Consider the following 9,878-nt stretch of genomic DNA (forward strand, 5'->3'; position numbering starts at 1 on the left):
TCACCATCCAAAAAATTATTCTAATCATGTGATTTTTTCCTTTTTTTCCTTTTTTTTTTTTTTTTTTTTTTTTTTTTCCTGCCTCTTTTTTTTTTTTTTTTCATAACCTGATCTGGCAGTCGATCGACTATGTGATGCAGACGATCGACTGCCCCTTTTGACCTGAACCTCCTCTGCTTCAGTTCAGTTTCTCCTTTTTTTTTTTTCTTATTTCCAATTCAAAGTTTCCCTTCATTTCCCAACATATCACCCAAAACTGATGCATTTCTCACACGAGACAATAAAAACCAAATCGCAAAATAATATTCCCGAATAACTACCTTTACTAGCTCGGCTAGGGTAGGCTAAATTTGGAATGTAGTTTATGGGACAAAAAAAAATTTGGCTTTTGCGGGGCTTATGGGCAAAATGAAATAAAGGGAACCTCTTCCACATGTGTCAGCAAACCGCAAACCGAATGCATACAGGTATTAAGTAGATAAAATTCATGTGTATGCGAATTTATGTGACATGCCTTACGAGGAGTAACTACTCTCATTCCTACAAGAAACCGGTCATAAATGACACCAGTTTAAATAAGCTCTAACCTTAGAAATTTTAAGTAGTTTGCCAATATTGAGTCAAGTCTATTCGTTTAGTAAAATTCCAACAAAAACTCGTAGACTATGCAAATGACATACTCAACGACATTAAAAGTGCAAGGAAAGGCAATGAGACAATACGTAAAGCAATTTTATCATTGAAATCCATCCATTCCGACTCGACCTACATGCAAAAGTTTTTGTTTTTTTTTTGCGATTTTTTTTTTTGAATATGTATTTATAAAATAGAGAACAAATGCAAGCAGAAATGCAATAAACGTGTAACTGAAAATGCAATAAATAACAAATGCAAATGTGATAGACATATGCATATACCCTCCCCAAACCAAAATGCGCAATGCCCTCATTGCGCTCATCAACTAAAACAATAGCAGCATCCAAAATAACAGGGAGGAATATAAACATCTAAAGAAGAAATGGAAACTAATGAAAAAGAAATGGAAACTCACTAAATACGGCCTCTCCAAACCAGCCATCAAAAAGGGGAGGCATACAGCTGCTACTGATCCTCCTATGGCTCATACTCGGAACCGCTCGCCTCATCTGACCCTGACCCTGAACCACTCTGCTCCTCCTCGTCGTCGCTCCCAGCAGCAGCAATAGTGGTGGCGGCAGCAGCAGCCCTCCCCGGAGGATAGCCGCCCTCCGGGGGATCAAGAAGGACGGGTGAGCCGATGGGCCCTGTGGAAGCATCCCTGTCCGAGCAAACTTCTCATAAACTGGGTACATGGCAAGAGCCATGTCCATCCTATGCTGATCAAAGCTCCTGCATAAATCACCCAACACACGTGAAACCGCACTTTGGTCCATGACCGCAGGGATAACAATAGGTGCAGGAGGTCGAAAAATAGCCGGGAAACCCAGCCCAGGAGTAGGAGTGGAGGAGGAAGGAACCCGTGAAGAAGAGGTACGAGCTCCTCTCGAGGTGGAAGCATGAGAGGAGCCTGCCCTAATAGGGAGCCTATAGCTAGGCAAGGGCGGTCGAGTCTCCCCCTCAACAATAGTAAGGGGTAAAATAGGAGGAAGTGCAAGGATAAGAATGGGGTCGAAAATGAAAGAATAGATCTTCCACAGACCCCTAGTATCGACCCACTTCACGGACTTGACGTAGTCAAAGTCCATGAAGCGTGCAAGAGGGTCGAGAGGAGCCTCCTCTCGAGGAAAGACAGGAACTAGACGGTGGGCTATACGAGTCACTAGCCCACCACAGACTATAGTAGTCAGAGAGGTGCCCTCACTTATAGTGTTGATGTGAGAGGCAGTCAAATAAGCAATGTTATAAATGCGGGCTACCTGACTCTCGATGTTCAGGTAACCTGCCAAAATAGACAATTCAATTGTATTTATGTTATTTGACTCTTTCCGGCCAAAGTTGGTGTTGCCCATCAGCCGGAAGTAGTAACGAAAAGGGGGGTAAATGGACGGAAGTGCCCTTCCTCTTAGGGCCGTCCAGGTCGGATATGCACGACCACATAACCCTATGCGCATCAGACGACTCCGAGGTGTTACCCTCGAAACACAGACCCAAAAAACTAGCAAACTCAGCTAGCGTCAAGGAATAAGTGACATTAAACAGCCTAAAAGAGACACATGAGCTATTTTTATCAGTTTCAAAAGAAGTTTGGTCGAAAACAAAGGAAGAGAAAAACTCAAGAGTCAAAATACGGTATGTGAACTCAACGATGTCCACCAAGCCTGACATCCCTGTCCCATTTAGCAGGGAAACAGTGGAGTCGAGACACCCTAGCTTTTCTAAAGTCGGTTTATGCAGAAAACGGGTTGCTTGAACTGAATACCGTTCGACCAAAGTAAAAAATTTAGCTCTCTGTGAAGGGGAGGAGAAAATCACCTGCGGATAGCCAGGTAGACTATCCGTAGTCAGCTCAATCACGGGGGTACGTTGCTGCGCTCTGCTTGCGGCTATACCTGGCATCGTGGACCGCGACCGCTTTGATGCGCCTTTACTCGACTGTCCCTGGTCCACTGCCCTCTTCCCTTTCGTCATTCTTCTGCTTACAAAAAATAGCAAACTCAACAACTAGGTTCCCAGAATCTTGAACAATGAAAATTAATAAACCCTAAATTACAATCAGAAATCGATCATCAAATTAGGGTTTAGAAAGATTTGGGGAAAACGAAATTAAACCCCTCCTAGTCGCTGAGATGGCTCGAAAATCAAAGGAAAAGGATAACAAATGTCATTAAAGTACAAATTCGACAAAAAATTAGCCCCAAATCGATTTTTTCGAAACAAATGTGAGGTTGCTCGAATTTGGGCATAGATATACAACATAGGTCGAATTAAAGGACTAAAAGATAATTAGAAATATACCTTTGATGAAACCTTGTGAATTTGAGCAAGAAAAAACGAAATTGAAGTGTAGAGAAGGAAATCGCGAGGTGAAGAAAGGTTAAAAGGGGTTTTATTTTTTTTTTCTTTTACTTTGTTGTTTGATGTGACCATAATTAGCGCATATTTAGCCCCCGAATTATCCTTGTTCCCATGCTTTTTAGTGCATATTTGGGTCATTTCTTATCTTTAGTTCTTTGTTTTGCATATTCTTTGAGATTTTGATCCCTTGATAGGAAAGGAGTAAGAATCTTGCATTTTCATGGCAAAACAAGACTAAATTGATCGAATTCAATGACCAAGCATCAAGGAGAGACAAGATTAGAAGGCCTTTGTACATATTATAGTAGAAGAGCAATGTTGAGAAAGGATCCTTGAGTCCCCAAGGAAATCCCCAAGGATTTCGTGAAGAAAAGGGAAGAAAAGAAGAAGATGTCCTGCTGAGGAACAATCCGTGCGGATTGTCCCCAATCCGGCCGTCCCCCAGCTGCACAATCCGTGCGACTTTCCTCTAATCCGCTCGGATTCCACCTCTACAATCCGCCCGGATTCCCTCGAATCCGCTCGAACCCCATCGCCAGAATCCGCCCGTCCCGACCTTATTCCGCCCGGATTCCAGCACAGCACGATTTCCTCTTCTCCAAGCTACAAAGAAAGAAGCCCTTCCTTCGGAAAATACCGGCTCCTCCTTGCTCAATCTAAAAAGTGTAATTACTAGTTTAGCCCTTAGTTAACCCTAATGCATCCACCTAATTTCCACTATAAATACCTGTGGACAGCGGGCCGCCCACGGGGGCGCTTGGTGAAGGTCGAAACAAGCGTTTGCATTTTGTATGGAGTCGCCACCAATTTTTATGGGAAATTGGAACCGTTCGAATACCTCGTGTCATGTCAAGACACAAAGTAGAGACATGAACACTAAGCAATCGTTACCCTTAGCATTCTATATCTAGAATGACTCTCGTGGATGCCAATGAACACGGGTGCTCACGGAGATCTGGAGTAAGGGGTGAGGGTACGTATTAGGAAGCTCTTTTGATCGAACACCTAATCCCGCCCGCCTCGATAGCGGCCTCTACTAATGATTAGGGAAGTTGTCTATACTCGATATATCGTCAGCTATATGCATGCAATGCAACATCCAAGTTTTAATCCTAGCATGTGACGATTTAACTAAGTCGGTTGACACGTAATTAGCATACAATTGGGTCGAAGTAGGATTTAATGTTCAATTACATGTGAAAGCATACAAGCAATAAAAGAAATACAATGATTATAAATTACAAGAATGAAAATTACATTAATTACAACGGAATAGGCGATTTATGTCGAAAATACCTTTAAAACGGATAATTTGAGAAAAAGAAATAAAAGAATGAAACAAATAAATTAACGAACACAACAGAAAGTGATATTACGGATAATAGTTAGTTAATACGTAGACTAATTATGCTATGTCAAGGCGTAAACGGAGTTCGGGGAGAAATCATCTCGAACAAAGCAAGAGATCGCGCCCTCGGAAGAGGCGCAGCGATTCTTTGCGTCTGTTTCAAGGGTGAGTTCGGGGGTAGTCGTGAAGTTTTAACGAATCGCAAATCGTTAATTTGAATTGATGAATTTAATGATGGATTAGAATATTTACTCGGATGAAAGTGATTAATAGATTAATTACATGTGAATGATGGTCATAAAAGCGATAAACATGGATGGGACGAATCGGAAACAGATTAATCATATGAAATAATGATGAAAATATTAATGAGTCCTCTATTGAAATAAGTCGATTAGGCTAAATACGACGGATATACAACGAATATGCGACGAACATGCGAATAAACAGATGAAAATTATATCAATGACGAATTCCAGAAACTCAATATGAACAAATTGAATATCTAAAATCCGGGTTTGAATTTAATGACGAAAACCCGCAAATATTGGATTATTTAGGATTTAAGTCGGATTTATGATGAATTAAAATATGCTAACGATGAATGATTATAATACATGTGGATTATATGATATTGAGACGAAGAATTAACAAGCGAACAAGCAAAAGAAAGATTTTGAACACGAATTACAGAGGACAAACGAAGAAGAAAAGAAGCAGGAACTGCGGCAGCCTCACGAAGAGGCGCACCAGGAACTGCGCTCCTTCGAAGAGGCGCAGCAGTTGCTGCGTCTTTTCTCGACGGGTATCTACTGGAAATCCGCAAAAACAGGTTTTAACAAAGGGTTTTAGAAATCGGTTTTAATGGTATTTTCGACGTAAACCTTACAATTGATGATGATAAATAAATAAATACAATAAATAAATAAGGATTATACACCCTCAGACTTACATGTTGACGAAACGAGATGAACTAAGATATCGATTAGTGATGCTCGACGCGAATGCAAAGAGAGTGCCCTCGTAAGAGGAAAACGATTGATTAATTAAGTTGATTGAGTGTAGTCGGTCAAATTGGTCGGTCATGCAACGGAGAGGCTGGTACCCGGAAAGATCCGAGCTTACGTGGTCGAAAGTTCAAGCACGTAGGCGCCAGTAAGTAAGAACAAAGTCTAGAATGCAAAGGGAGAAGAGAAGGGCGGACACTCGCGTGAGAAATATGAGGAGCGAAGGCTCCTATTTATACTAATGACGTGAAGGAATTAGGGTTTCGGAGACTCTTTGGAAGTGAATCTCGGAAAGATATGAAAAAGATACGTAAAACATGCGAGAAAGGGCCGGGAAGAGGCGCAGCGAGCCCATCTGCGTCTCTTGGAAGAGGCGCGGCCTCTTGCGTCCATTCCCAGGAGGTTTCCTCCTGCTGAAGAAAGATTTCCGCGTTTGAGTTATGGTAGGACGGAAATAATTCGAATATCTTATGAATATTACGGGATATTATTTGCCAAAAGATAAAATTTATGAAATATGGAATAGAAATATCCGGAACATTCCAGAACATTCTGACTCGGGATTTAACGGTTATCAGAAAATGGAGACGGTTTTTGACCCGGACTCCGAATGTACTCTAATTACTGCCAAAACGACCGTATCGGGACGTAGATGACAACTAAGAGGTAGACATTGATATTTGAGCAATTACTTGACGATAATCTTACGAATTGTCACAAATCGTTCCGCGAACCAAACATGCGGCCCAATCATCACCGGGTGGTTTGCGGGAGGTGCAGAAATGAGGTATCTACAGAGCCCCCACTTTGACTGAGGCTTGGACAAGGCGAAAGTCAAAGTATAGCCATCAGGTCAATCGAAGATTACAACCTGACGACTATGGCGACGCGAGGCGGCTCAAGGGGTCTGAGCCAAGGACCTGTCGTCGGGAACATTTTAGAGTCTGTCGACTATCGGGGAGGGTCGTTTAAAGTCCATTAGACTACGTAAGGAGGCTCGCCAGCCATAAGAAGAGACCATACCTGAGACTTCTTTCTCGAGATGCTTTCGGAGTTGCGTAGGAGCTAAGGTTGAGCATGGGAGCTAAGGGTAAGACCTAAAGGATATATAAGGATTATGCTAGGGTATGGGGCCCTAAAGGAAAGCATTGACGGGAAGGAGGCCTAACAATAAGGTCAACTTAAGGTAGCTAAGGTTTGGGTATATGAACTTCTGGAGAACGACACCCTGTCGAACTCCGCGGGGAAACACAAAATATAGTGAGGGTAGCAGGACGTCGGTAGAAACTGCTGGGGCATCCGCTTGCGTTGGTCTCAAGCGAACTCTTGTTGGGGAATATATTGGCGATTAGGAACATCTTGATCGCCATGTAAGAAATCTTGAGTGAGCAATACTGCAAAATACTGCTGCGCTGGGGACAAATATTTTGACGACTAGGAACATCTTGATCGTCATGGAAGAAATCTTGAGTGAGCAATACTTCAAAATACTACTGCGCTGGGGACAAATGCGAGTGGCAGGACGCGGCTGGGAACTGCTAGAGGGAAAAATCTGCTTAGGTAGACGTCAACCCTCACGTCTTGAGAGAGACAGTGCGTACGCTTCTTGCTTGAGACATAACGAAGGTGTGTCATATTTTTGTAAGTAAGTAAATGTTCGTTGCGATAAGCAAAATGAGCCTTGGAAGGAATGACAGTCCGCTACTGGCTTGGAAATGCGAGCCGGAACGAAAGAAAATCGTCGAACGGACCAAAAGAGTAAAATAGCATCGAGGAAGAGGCGCACCAAAGATGGGCCCACAAATAACGAACTTATAACGGATTTTTGAAAATCCATGTGGAGGGAACAGAAGGAAGAGGCGCAGCAAGAACTGCGTCTCTTGGAAGAGGCGCAGCGCCTGCTGCGTCTTATCCCCAATTTGGCTTTCCTGCGTAAAAACGCGAAAATCAGAGGCATTGTTTCATTATCTCGAAAAACAATTCACACAATTTCTCTCTCAAATCTTCACCATTTCCGCCAAGGTTTGATTCAAAAGCTTGCTTTAAATATGACTAATCGAGGTATGTGTCTTGATCTTGCATTAATCTTCTACATTTGTTGAATTTTGAGCCGCGAAAATTAGGGTTTTCGACCCTTTTGATCGAAAATTTGGGGATTTTCCCCCAAATGGATTTGCTTTGCCAAATGGACATTAGAAATGGATAGGAGGTAGTGTTAGGAACACAACCATGCATTCGCTTCGAATTTTCGTCAAGTTTTGAGCCTTTGAGTGAATTTTTTGAGACGGTTTTACAGCTGAACCGTAAATTGCTTCGAAAATAGCCTTAGGATTGCCCATTGGCGATGAAATTTGATATTTGGGATCCTTGAATGATGGGTAAACTTCCTACCATCTCGGAATTTTGGTTTGTGACAACTTTTTCAGGACACCTTTCTAGGGCATAATCACCGTTATAGCGAAATGCTGCCGAATTTCCGACTCGAACCCAGAACTAGGCTTCGAATTGGACTTGACTTGACCCCATTTATCGCATGAGCGACCGGGTTGATGGGAACGTGGCCAATGATGGCACGGGAGGAGTAGTTTTAGGGCTTTGAAGGCTTGAAAACCCCTTAACAAAGGCTTGTCGTCGTATGACGCGGCCTGAATTTGCTTTGCAGGTGATGAGGCTTCTACTTCTGGGTGAGCTCCCATGGAGATAGACGCCGCTGTTGTTGAGGAGGCTTTAGAGCAGGCCTTCACCGCTGCGGTGATGGCTGCTGGAGACGAGGCTCACGAGGAGGAGGCCGTCGAGGAGGAGGAGGCCCCGAGACGGGCCAACGTCGGGCGAGGAGGTCGTCAGCTGAGAGGAGCTCCTGCGTGGACAGGACGGTGAAGAGCTTGGTAAATAAGAATTCACTACTCATCATTCATCCTCTTTTATTCTTTTTGTCCAAATTTCTTTCAAATTTCATTCAAAACTAAAGATAGCTTTGTTTCAAATCATAATAGGAGGCCGGGAACATCAGGTCGTTCTCGGGTTACACGAAAGCGATGGAGCACTACGAGCAGCTGTCGGCGGAGGAGAGGGCCATGATCGAGCGTGGAGCGTTCGGTCCTCTGGTTCAGGTCTGGAGGGATATCGTGAAGAGGAAGTTGCGGGCTAACCTTAGCCTGGTCCGTGCTTTCTTGGACCGATTCTGGGACACGACTTCCACGTTTCACCTACCTTTTGGTGAGGTGGGAGTCACTCTGGAGGATTACGGCATGATTTCTGGTCTGCCGTGTGGGACCGAGGAGATGGTGTGGCCGGAGACTGCCATGAGGGCGGACTCGGCCGAGGCGAGGAGATTGATCGGCTGGAACTTGTCGCCGAAGGCTGTTGCAGTGCCGGGCTTAGTACCCAGTACTTACGTTCGAGACTACTTTGCGGGGAAGATCCCGACGCTGGTGACGATTGATGGGAGGGAGACGGCTCCTCCTCCCTGTACAGCTGAGCAGAGGGCTCGCCTGTGGGCTTTGGTGGTTTCTGTCTTCGATTTACCTCGGAGACAAGGGCGAGAGGCTGTCGACGAAGCTCCTTCCCTTCCTTTTTGACCTGAGTTCCCTAGGGCGTTGGGACTGGGTCACTGCTGGTTTTGCGGTCCTCATCCGCTTCATGAGGGCCATGGTTCGTCCGGAGTTTGATGGAGAAGGGGACTTCTCCGGGCGCTGTCGGACCCGGGCTACTGTTGGAGGTATGAACCTTCCTTTAGACCAAAGTAAATTCCTTTCTTTACGAAAGATCGTCATTGATTATTCTGTTTTACAGGCGTGGGTGTACTCCTACTTTCCGGGCCTCGCGCCCAAGAGGACGGAGCCGTTGGTGAGGGCCTATCCCGTGGTGAGGGATTGGGTCATGTGCCGGACGAAGAGCAAGCGTTCTTCTCACAATGTCTACCGGCGGGACGTGAACGCTCTTCAGCTGAGCAGCGTGAGTATCCCATTTGTATTCATTTATTCTTCTTATACTTTGCTTTTAATTGATCATAGGAATGATCTTTGCCTTATCTTGTCGCAGTGGGTGCCCAGACCTTGGGCGAAGTACGCTGGAGCGCCTCCTTTTGTCGCTGAGGTCCTTCGACCTAGGAGCCCGAGTCGACTGCTGTTGAGGACGTCGATGGGTCCTGTGTGGTACTTGGGCGAGCGGTTGGCTCGTCAGTGCCGTCGATCCTCCCAGGACGATGTTTAGGGATCCTTCTGAGGCTGAGAGGGAGGCGGACTTGGCTGGTGCCAGTGGCGACGACCTTCTTCTGCCTGGCGAGGACTACTCGGCGTTTCTTTACGGGAGGTTGGCGTACTGGCTGGTAGTGGTGAGTATCTTTCATTTTTTCTTGATTTGATTCCGAAGGATCATCGATTAATGAGAGCTGTTTGTCTTTGCAGGAGGTTGAGGCGGCGTGCATCGAGCCCCCAGAGTACCCCGAGACCCTCGAGTACACTGACGTGATCGGGAGGACGACGATCTCCGAGTTGCGTGACTTTGACGTAGCTGTGACGGATCCGGCT

The sequence above is a fragment of the Silene latifolia genome, chromosome 11, assembly GCF_048544455.1.
Source record: "Silene latifolia isolate original U9 population chromosome 11, ASM4854445v1, whole genome shotgun sequence".
Classification (NCBI taxonomy): domain Eukaryota; kingdom Viridiplantae; phylum Streptophyta; class Magnoliopsida; order Caryophyllales; family Caryophyllaceae; genus Silene; species Silene latifolia.